Here is a 12,591-nt window from a genome sequence, read left to right as displayed (position 1 = left end):
GCTTCATTAGCTGGTCCTTGAATACCTCCATGGAAGAAAGTACCTGTCACTTCAGGTGTGCTGTTACATACTTGGCTTTGGCATAAATGAAAAGTAAACTTCAGTTGAGATAAGCGACTGAGATCTTAACTTTTCTCTGTTATATAAGTTGGTGTGGTGGTGGTTTAGTCGCTATGTCATATCTGACTCTTGCAACCCCATGGACTGTAGCGTGCCAGGCTCCTCTGTCCATGGGATTCTCCAGGCAAGAATACTGGAGTGGGTTGCCATTATATAAGTTAGGGCATCTAAAAAAAGATACCAGTCGAGATAGATAACTTTTAAAAATCCCGCTGAAAATAGTAATTTTTAAGATTAAGAAATCTAGCATAGTGTATTGCTGATTTTAATTGAAATTATTTGAAAGCCAAGGGAGTTAATTTTATATATTCTGGTGGAAATATTTTGTATGAATTTCTGGAAGCTAAGAGAACATGAGGTGGCAAAATCACAATATTATACACAAGGTTGACCATGTATATATTTGCAAATCCTTCAGTGGAGAGAATAATCCCAATTAGAAACATCAAGCCAAATAAAATGAGTCTTTGGCCAGGGTTAAAATTGGATAAGTTTTTAGAGAAAATAGAGGGAAAGTTTGGAAACACATTCTTTCATGAAAAGAATGCCAATATTTGTTAAATTTCAGCTTTAGAACTGTCACCACCTCAACTTTCAGCTGGAATTCTGGCCTGGAAAGAAATCAGTGTAGACTTTGGGACAGGCCCTTCCAGTTGAAAGGGTCTCTTATATAGCAGAAAATATGGTGGCTAAGTGGTAAAGAACCTCCCTGCCAATTAAAGAGACACAAGTTCAATTCCTGGGTCAAGATGATCCCCTGGAGAAGGAAATGGCAAACCACTCCAGTATTCTTGCCTGGGAAATCCCATGGACAGAGGAGACTGGTGGGCTGCAGCCATGGGCTCACAAAGAGTTAGACATGGCTTAGCAACTAAACAACAACAACATACATATTCAGAATTCTTTTTTAGTAACGTTCACAGCACAGAAGAGTAAATAGTACTGATTCTTATTTCTATAATCTTGAATCTCTGCTATGTACATATATTTATTTAATAAGCATCTATTGAACATCTATTATGTGTCAGACACTGCTTCTAAATATTAGAGATATAGTGAAAAAAACATAAAAATTTCTCTGTCAAAATGAAGCATACTCTGTTGGGAAAGACAAAAAGTAAAAAAAAAGATAAATTAGTAAATTACATAGTGACAGTTACAAGTGCTAAAAGAGAAAATTAAAACAAACTGGGATACAAATAATTACGATGGAAATTACACGTTTATAAAGAGTAAGATTTCTCTGAAAAGGTGAAGCTGAGGAATGGCCTAAAGGAAAGTGTCTTCCCTGGTGGCTCACAGAGTAAAGAACCTGCCTGTGATGCAGAAGACCCAGGTTCAATCCCTGGGTTGGAAGGATCCCCTGGAGAAAGAATTGGCAACCCACTCCAGTACTCTTGCCTGGAGAATTCCATGGACAGAGGAACCTGGCAGGCTACAATTCATGGAATCACAGAGTTAGACACAACTGAGTGACTTTCACTTTTCTTTTCTTTTCTTTTTTTTCCTACTAAAGAAAAGTATGGATCAATCCATGCTGATCTGCAGGGAAGTTCATTCCAAGTAGAAGGAAGAGCACATGTGGATACTGGAAGTGGGAGCATGTTGGGCTATTTGAAAAACCGTATGAAGGCGAGTATGACTGGAGTTGAATGAACATGGGTATGAGTTATAGGGAATTATAGCATAGGGAAAACAAAATATTGGATAACATAGGACTTTGAGATTCATAGCAAAAATTTTGGTTCTACTCACTGATATGGAGAAATATGAGAGGTATGAGAGGGTTTTTAGCAGATCTGACAGGCTTGCTATGATTCCAATGTTGAAATAGAGTGAAGAAGCCTAGACTAGAATCAGCATGACCAGTTCAAAGCCTATTATGCAAATCCAGGCAAGCAACAATGTGGCTGAGACCAGGGTAGCGAAGAGAGGTCATCATGTTCTAGATGTATTTTGAAGTTAGAGTTGACAGGACTTAATGATGAACCAGATGTGGAGTCTAAGAGAGAGATGTCAAAGATGACTTGAAATTTTAGGGTTCAAACAGCTGAAAGAATGGAATTCCATTTCCTGAGATGAGGATGACAGCAGGAGGGTCTAGTTTATAGGGAAATATGCAAAGATCAGATTGAACACCTTTAAGTGTGGATGTTTCCTTGACCATTACAAGTGGAGCTACTGAGTGTGTGGTTGGCTACTTCAGTCTTGAGTTTGGTGCTCACTTTTCAGCTAGAGATACAGATATGGAGCAGCATACAGAGACGGCTTAAAGCTGAGAGATTGAATAATATCTCCTAGGGATTGAGTGAAGTAGAAAAAGAAGCAGTTTGAAGAATGTACCCTCATTTGGAAGAAAAGGAGGAATCTGAAAAGGAGTAGCTAAAAAGGAGACAAATAGACACATGTGGTTTTATGGAAGCTGAATCTTGAAAATACTTTTAAAAATATTTTTTTAAAAAGAAATAAGCAGGCTTCCCTGATAGCTCAGTTGGCAAAGAATCTGCCTGTAATGAGGGACACCCCGGTTCGATTCCTGGGTCGGGAAGATCCCCTGGAGAAGGGAAAGGCTACCCACTCAGTATTCTGGCTTGGAGAATTCCATGGACAGTCCATGGGATCACAAAAAGTCGGACACCGACTGAGTGACTTTCACTTTCTTCAAGCAATATACTAACCAGGTCAAGTAAGACAAGGACTGAGAAATTACATTTGGATTTAGCAACATGAAGATCACTTATGACAGAGTTTTACTGAGGTGTAGGAACAGAAACCTCACTACAGTGAATTCAACAGGGATGGGAAGAAAGAAATGGTGGGAGGCAGTAAGTTTCAGATTTGCGTTTGATGTGTATAAGTGGCAATGTTTTGCATTTGATGTATATAAGTGGCAATGTTTGGGCCATAAATTGAAATGAATTTTACTATTTTGACATATATTGCTCTAAATGAGGAATCAATCTCATATTTATCAAAAGTGTATTGCAGTTTACAATCAGCACAGCATTGCCATATTGCAAGATCAAACTTCAATGTCAGCTCTTCTAGGAAGTCTTTTCTGCCTCCTGCATACAGTTAATTGCTGTGTGTCCAGTGCTCCCCAAACACATCATAAACATATTTGCAGTGTTTGTGTTGTGATGTTATGTTACAAACTTTGTAGAATTTGTGTTCTAATCATTTTGGATCTCTTTCACTCTATTGTGATCCTTCATCCTTATACAGTAACACTGTTTTGGTGAAAGTATGCGCTCACTAAATGTGTGGTGAATAAAAGAATATCACATTTTAAGTTAGAATACTCAGCCCACTTGATGCAAAGAGCCAACTCCTTGGAAAAGACTGATGCTGGGGAAGATTGAGGGCAGGAAGAGAATGGGGGGGGGGGGAGCAGAGGATTGATGGTTGGATGCCATCACTGACTCAGTAGACATGAGTTTGATACAGGAGACAGTAAAGGACAGGGAAGCCTGATGTGCTGCAGTTCATGGGGTCCCAAAGAGTCAGACACAACTGAGTGACTGAATAACAATAACTGATTGTTAAGGAATATAGGTATATACAGGAGCCTTAATCACTTTCCCCAAGATTTAAAGCCCATTGCATTAGGAAAATAATGACACCTATTTCTCTGATTGTAGCCCCTCATTGTCCCTTTGTTATTAAATAAAGAACCTACAAAATAATTAGCCATGAATGTGCTATCCAACTAATTACTGTGCTTTTACTTTTTTGTTGTTTTTTTTTCAGATTGATAATTTTTGACTCTTTTTTTCTCATTGTAACAGTATTCAAATTATTAATGTAGAAATTTCATAGATAACAGAATCTTGGTAAAGTTTCTTCTCTGGGACAGAAATCTGGAATTCAGTTTATAGGCTTTCTGAAAATTTCCATATCTTCAGAGCTTACCTGTGCTAAAACTAATGTTACTATAATTTCAATATAAAAGGGAGACAGGCTGATTTGATTTGGAATACTGGGAAAGCTACATTCCCAAGGGTGATAAGGTTTGATATTTATTTTTAATATGACTCATTTACAGCCTGTTCACACACATGATCCTGTTTGATGCATTGAATTAAGAGTACAAGAAAAATGCATATTAAAGCTAAAATATTAGGAGTGGGGGAATAGACTGGGAGTTTGGGATTGACATGTACACACTGCATATTTAAAATAGATAACCAACAAGGACCTACTGTGTAGCACAGGGAACTCTACTCAATACTCTGTAATAATATAAATGGGGAAAGAATTTGAAAAAGAATATATATATATAAAACTGAACCACTTTGCTATATACCTGTAAATAACACAACATTGTTAATCAACCCTACTCCAATATAAAATAAAAATATTTAAAAAACCCTGAAATATTAAATGTGATAATAAAATATTTTATACTTCTCTACATTTAAAATATGTAATTGTCATGGAAGCCAAACTATTACTAAGAAAACCATTACTTGAACTAAAGGTTCAAGATAAAATGCTAATTATATTCTAAATAACAGTAGACATATTTTGAGTGAGAGAGATTTTTGCCTATTTGTTTTGATTGTTGTTTTTAGTAAGGAAACTTTAAGCAAAGTCATGGCTTGCAAATTTTTCCCATACTAGGGAACATTGAGAAAAGGAAAGTTATCTCTATTTATCTCTATACTGAAGTATCTTATTTATCTATATACACTGTTTTGCCAAGAGAACACACTGGTCATAGCAAACAGCTTCTTCCTGCAAAATGAGAGATGACTCTACACATGGATATCACCAGATAGTCAATACTGAAATGATATTGATTATATTCTTTGCAGCCAAAGGTGGGAAAGCTCTATACAGTCAGCAAAAACAAGACCAGGAGATGATTGTGGCTCAGACCATGAACTCCTTTTTGCAAAATTCAGATTTAAATGGAAGAAAACAGGGAAAACCACTAGGTCATTCAGGTATGACCTAAATCAAATACCTTATGATTACACAGTGGAAGTGAAAAATAGATTCAAAGGATTAGATCTGATAGAGTGCCTGCAGAACTATGGACAGAGGTTTAGGACATTGTACAGGAGACAGTGATCGAGACCATCCCTAAGAAAAATAAATTCAAAAAGGCAAAATGGTTGTCATGGGAGGCCTTACAAATAGCTGAGAAAAGAAGAGAAGCTAAAGGCAAAGGAGAAAAGGAAAGATATACCCGAGTGAACGCAGAGTTCCAAAGAATAGCAAGGAGAGATAAGAAAGCCTTCCTCAGCGATCAGTGCAAAGAAATAGAGGAAAATGATAGAATGGGAAAGACTAGCGATCTCTTCAAAAAATTAGAGATATCAGGGGAATATTTCATGCAAAGATGGGCTCGATAAAGGACAGAAATGGTATGGACCTAAGAGAAGCAGAAGATATTAAGAAGAGGTGGCAAGAATACACAGAAGAACTGTACAAAAACATCTTCATGACCCAGATAACCACGATGGTGTGATCACTCAGCTAGAACCAGACATCCTGGAATGTGAAGTCAAGTGGGCCTTAGGAAGCATGACTATGAACAAAATTAGTGGAGGTGATGGAATTCCAGTTGAGCTATTTCAAATCCTAAAAGATGATGCTGTGAAAGTGCTGCACTCAGTATGCCAGCAAATTTGGAAAACTGAGCAGTGGCCACAGGACTGTAAAAGATCAGTTTTCATTCCAGTCCCAAAGAAATGCAATGCCAAAGAATGTTCAAACTTCTACACAGTTGCACTCATCTCATACACTAGCAAAGTAATGCTCAAAATTCTCCAAGCCAGGCCTCAAAAGTTCATGAATAGTGAACTTCCAGATGTTCAGGCTGTATTTAGAAAGGGCAGAGGAACCAGAGATAAATTGCCAACATCTGTTAGATCATTAAAAAAGCATGAGAAAACCAGAAAAACATCTATTTCTGCTTTTTTTATTACGCCAAAACCTTTGACTGTGTAGGTCATAACAAACTGTGGAAAATTCTTAAAGAGATTGGAATACCAGACCAACTTACCTGCGTCCTGAGAAATCTGTATGCAGGTCAAGAAGCAACAGTTAGAATCAGACATGGAACAATAGACTAGTTCCAAATTGGGAAAGGAGTATGTCAAGGCTGTATATTGTCACCCTGCTTATTTAACTTATATGAAGAGTACATCATGCACAATGCTGGGCTAGGTGAAGCACAAGCTGGAATCAAGATTGCCAAGATAAATATCAATAACCTCAGATACACAGATGACAACTCCCTTATGGCAGAAAGTGAAGAGGAAATAAAGAGCCTCTTGAAAGAGAAAGAGGAGAGTGAAAAAGCTGGCTTAAAACTCAACATTCTAAAAACGAAGAACATGTCATCCAGTCCTATCACTTCATGGCAAATAGATGGGGAAACAGTGGGAACAGTGACAGACTTTATGTTTTTGGGCTCCAAAATCACTACAGATGGTGACTGCAGCCATAAAATTAAAAGATGCTTGCTCCTTGGAAGAAAAGCTATGACCAACCTAGACAGCATATTAAAAGTAGAGATATTTGCCAACAAAGGTCTGTCTAATCAAACTACTGGTTTTCTAGTAGTCATGTATATATGTAACAGCTGGACTATAAAGAAAGCTGAGTGCCAAAGAATTGATGCTTTTGAACTGTGGTGTCAGAGAAGACTCCTGAGAGTCCCTTGGACTGCAAGGAAATCAAACCAGTCTATGCTAAAGGAAATCAGTCCTGAATGTCCCTTGGAAGGACTGATGTTGAAGCTGAAGCTCCAATACTTTGGCCACCTGATGTGAAGAACTGACTCATTAGAAAAGACCCTGAGGCTGGGAAAGATTGAAGGCAGGAGGAGAAGGGGATGACAGAGGATGAGATGGTTGGACGGCATCATCGTCTCAATGGACATGAGTTTGAACAAACTCCAGGAGATAGTGAAGGAGAGGGAAGCCTTTCGTGCTGCAGTCCATGGGGTTGCAAACAGTCAGACTTGACTGAGGGGCTGAACAACAGCAACAACATATCTATCTATATAAATCTATCTCCCCGAATTTAATTTATTATTATTTATGAATTAAGCTTAAAATTCACATCAACTCCACTACTCAAGACTACATCAAATGAAATAGAAAATCTGATAAATTCTTCAATATGTTCATTATAATAAGTCAAAGAATTTTGTATAGAAGAATCTAAATATGTAGGAATTTTGAACTATTTTCTTAGATAATAGTTAAAATAGAAAATCTCCACTAAATTAGCTTGACAGCAAATATATATCTTTCACGTACAAGTTTTTACAAACTCATCTGCTTAAAGCATATGTAATGGCTTTTTTCATATATTGGCTAGATAGTATCTAAGCATTCTATCACTTGGAAATGTCTTCTACAAATGAATGTTAGTGAAAGAAAGGGCCCCTCCTCCTGCTTCTAAAATTCAAGTGAAAGGACACAGTTCTTGATTATATAAACTTAGGTTTGGTCAACTGGCCTAGATTTGGATCTTGGGGAAATGAAGCAGATATGAGAATATTTGGGCATTACTCAGAGTAGCAGTAGTAGAGCTGAGACTCCAAAGGAGATGACAGATGTCCATGAAAATGGTATTCTTACCTGTAGAATGACCTTACCTGTGTGCTTGGCTATCTATTGGCTGCATTTTTTTTTTGCATTTCCTGTATTGACGTCATCCTGTTCTCCAGGTTTTCCATCATTCTGAGAGTTATTCAAGAGTATATGAATTCCTTTTCTGCTCAAACTAGCCAATCTGTTTCTGCTGTTTGCAACCAAGACTGATAGGCTATGACATGTGACTATACTGGTATCGCAGACATGAAATATTGAGACTCCTTAAAATAAAGTTTTATTTACATTTGAAAAATGTTTTTCAGTTTTTCTGAAAGCCTGAAATTAAAAGAATTAAATTCACAGGCCTTTGGGGATTTTTTCAAACATCACCAAAATCTTATTCCTGACAATTATAGAAGATCTGACTCTTTATTTTACTGTGACTATTTACAAAGTGGGAACATATTCAAATTCAGATTTTATTTTATTACTAAGCAATTTCTTATGAGAAATCTCTATTAACTCTCCAAGTCACAGAGCAATGGATGTTTTATCTCTTTCATTATGTGTGATGAAATAGTCATATTTTCTTCAGAAAACAGTATAATACCCAAAATCTATTATAGATGAATGTCAATTAAACTTTGAAAGAAATAAGAGAAATGACAATTGCAAAATACAAAATAGAAAACTTTATTTGCCTCACTGTATTTAGTAATTATAAATGTGGAAACTGAAGTCATATTGCAAAGAAAAGGCATTGTTCACGTAGATCTGGGCAGCAGTAAGTACACACACACACACACACACACACACACGGTCTTTCTTTGGGAACATTTCCCTATTATTTTTCAGAACAGAAAATACATTGTTAATTTTTCTCTCTCTCTCCCTCCCTCCTCCCTTGCTTCTTACTCCCTCTGTCCTTCTCTTTTTCCTCTTTTCCCTCTTCTTTTTCTTCTCCTTCTTTCTCTTTTCAAATTTAAGGTGAGATTGGCTTCCTAGAGAAAGCATTAGAGAAACAGAGACCTTTTGCTGCAGTTTGGTGGTTGTCTTCTAACCATCCAGATTAACTCTATCAGTTAATTCCTTTTAAAAATCTCTTCAAAGGTTATGTAATCACACTTTCTTATAGAATGAATGCCTGAAAGATGGGTGTCATGTGAACATTTTGAGTTATCTGACAAAAGTTAAATAAATGTCTTCTTATTCTAAACTAAGTTGATTTTTAACATATCCATAACCAACAGATGCTAGATTCTTGAAATGACGCTAGCCTGAGATACTAGCTGAGTACCTCAATGTAAAAATGGAGGTCATTATATAAATTCTTGTGTTACTTGGTGAAAGATATATTTCACATATTAAACCATAAAAGTTTTATTAATATATTGTTACAATTGAATTATGAGAGAATAGAAATTTGTGAACATACATGCAAGTTTGTCTGTCTACAAATTGGAAATACACATTTCCAGGAAAAAAATTATTCCAAGTTGAAAAAATAAACCCAGTCTTTCTCCTTGTCAACATTTAAAATTATTAGATAGTAAGACTTTTGAAAGCATAATAAACTAGTTACATAGTATCAACAGGAAAAATGTATTTCCAAAAATAATTTTTATTCCAAAAAAGATCTGTTTTTCTCCATATCAGCAATTGAAGCAGGTGCCACCTTCTGATTAATTAAATCACAAGATGTTACTTATGCGAAAATCTTAGCAAATGAAACTTAAACAAAAACTGTTGGCTGCACTGTTGTCATTTCTTCTTCGTTTTTTGAATTATCCAGAACACCACATGGCTGGCTTGGAAGCTTATTTTCCAGATCACTGACAGCAATGTGATTTTGTGTTTGTATGTGTGAGTATGTGCTTTGTTTTGCAAGACATCAGCTTGAAGCAGTTTCAAATCTCTGGCAACAATTTCTTAAGGAGTATGCCATAAATGAGCTATTGACCGCATTTTTTGCCAGGTCACTTGTCAAATGTGTAGTAGGGAGATGTCAAGTTTCAGGGCAACTGCAACCTACATTTATGAGACTACCTAGAAAACAATGTAAGAGTTCTATGGATCCTATCAGGTGCAATCAAGAAAATTGCTCTTTTTATTAGCATATTCCAGTCTGTAAAGAATATTGCTTAAGTCCTTTTTCTAAAATAAGGTCCCAAAATTTTCTCAGGAAATTCCATGTGCTTGGAGTATTTGCTTAAGCACAATTCAAACCTGCAGGAAGTTGAAGTATGCTGCGTTTAGTGTAAAGTTAACTTTTTTGAATGTAAAAAAGTCAAAATTAATGAAGAAACTAACAAATTCAAAGTTCCACTGAGGAACATCATGATGCTTTTAGCAATTCACTTGAAATGAAGGCGGAAAACCACCTCCTTTAGCATTTTAAAGCTTTGAAAGCCTAATGAACCATGTTACCTCCTGTAGCTTCTACCAAACCAAAATTTGCAAGGACTAGGTTCATTAGCAGTAAGTGGAAGCAGACCATTCAGTTCATCAATGGTGTCTTGCAATATTTTCAACATTACTGTTGTATTTGGTTGAAGAGATATTTCCATCTTAACTGTTACTTCATTCTCCTTATTTTTCATAAAAATTCCTGTTATTCCAAGAATCAAATGCTCCTCCCTCCAAATGATAAAAAACTTCTTCTTTTAACAAGTGTTCAAAATATATTCATTTTTCAGCAAGGTAGATTATTGAAGAATGTCATCCTTTTTATATTTTAATTGTTTATTTCTCCTATATGTCTCAAACAGTTGGGTATTGGTTTGTGATTAAGGAAGAAAATGAGTAATTAGAATATAAAAAATGTAAAATATTAGATATAGATAATGTGGTTTTATCTGAATCATTACAATAGAGGTTATATTATCAAACCTTAAAATACTGGCAGTTCATTTAATTCATGTACTTTTTAAGACTTTTGCATCTCATTATTTTAGGGGAAAAGCTGTGTGCGTGAAAAACCCAGGCACTACTTAGCAAACACCCTTGCAGTTACCAGGTTCTGATTCTATGGCGATTCCACCTTTCACTGCATTTGAACAGTTTTACAAGTTGGTAGCTCAAATGGTAAAGAATATGCCTGTGAGGAAGGACACCAGGTTTCGATCCTTGGGTTGGGAAGTTTCTCTGGAGGAGGAAATGGCAATCCACTCCAGTATTCTTGCCCGGAGAATTCCATGGACAGAGAGGCCTGGCAGGCTACAGTCCATGGGGTCGCAAAGAGTCAGACACGACTGAGTGACTAACACAATGATAGCAAGGCAAGGTATATCTTGTCAACCAACACATAAATAAGTTCTGTTGGTTAAGGTTACAATTTAATACTTCTCTTTACTCTGGAAGAATCCAGTTTTGCCTCTATAAACGTATTAATTTCAATACTCTTGATCTGTAAATGTTCCTGTTCTTTGGATGGTCCTTTTATCTGGTTGTAACATCTTGAAAGTGATAGTCGCTCAGTCATGTCTGACTCTTTGCAACTCCATGGACTATATAGCCTGTCAGGTTCCTCTGTCCATGCCATTCTCCAGGCAAGAATACTGGAGTAGGTTGCATTCCCTTCTCCACATTGTCCTGACCCAAGGATGGAACCCAGATTTCATGCATCCTTCATTAATGAATTGATGTGTTCATTTTACATGTATGTGAAAGCTTTGCTTTCTATTTTTTCAGACTAGAGTGACATTTACAGAATTTGCATTATATTTCTATTTTGACAACAAAATACAAGTGTATTCCTTAGGTTGTATATAGTTTAATTTCTAAAATTAGAATCTTTCTCTCATTCTCCTGCCCCAGCACAAACAGATGTGCATATAATTAGTATTTTGGCATAAATTGGCTCAAACAACATCGCTTAAGATTAAAATCAGTATTCTATTGTGTATTTTAAAAAATGTGTGTATATATTCTACTCACCATTTCTCTAAGAATTCTGTTGATTGCAGATGCCTGAGGAATAGTCAGTGGGTTATTCAAAACTTGGTAGGCTTTTGAAAAATGCTATATAAAAAAGATACATATGCTTATGACAAGAGCCTCCATTTGTTGTGATGGGCCTAATATTATCAAGGGCTATGTGTGCAAAGACAGTTGCACACCCAAATTTTAGATGAGATGGATAATGTGATTCATCTTTAAACCACATAACCTCTGGAGGCTTTGGAAAATAAAAGGATGGCATTAAAGAGAAAAAAATATCTACATGTAAACAAAGTTACTTGTATATAAATATAAATGTACATATATTTGTTTGTAAAGCTAGTAATGTGGTCATATTTATTTCTAAGGAGGCTCATGGACATTGAAACAAATTGGGAATATTCTGCATTGCACATTTGGTTCAAATCTGCCACTTAGTAGAAGCATAACCTTCAGCAAGTAACTTAAAATCTCTGAATCTTGTTTCATCATCAATGAGACAATAATAATGTTTTAAAGTACATTTAATGTCTGCTAAAGTACTTTGCCATGGTAAAATTCAAAATAGAGATAGCTATGACACTTCAGGAGTAATTCTAGCTGACACTTCTGTCTCTGAGGTGAGCAGAAATGAGTAGAATTCTTAGACTGAAGGCCTTGGGAGAGTCATGATAGTCTTAGGAGAACTGTGGGAGGAGCTTTTAGGTAGAAAACTGAAAACAATTCCTTCTTTCTTCCTTTCCAGGAAGAATGCAAAGTATTCATTTCATTCATTTGCCAGTTGTAGTTTTCTTTTTCTACTACACATGTCAATTTCTAAAATTTTTCCATAAATCTGGGATTATTAGGAAAAAGTGCATATGAGTATGAAGGTGTATGCTTCTTGGGAAGTTCAGGGTGAGTACACTGACACTCTGGTGTTTGAATCAATTATTCAATCAAGACCAAATAGCTGGTCTTGAATGAATTATTCTCG

This window comes from Dama dama, chromosome 20 (assembly GCF_033118175.1).
Source record: "Dama dama isolate Ldn47 chromosome 20, ASM3311817v1, whole genome shotgun sequence".
Taxonomy (NCBI): domain Eukaryota; kingdom Metazoa; phylum Chordata; class Mammalia; order Artiodactyla; family Cervidae; genus Dama; species Dama dama.
The sequence above is the reverse complement of the archived record's forward strand: the minus strand, read 5'-3'. Positions refer to the sequence as shown.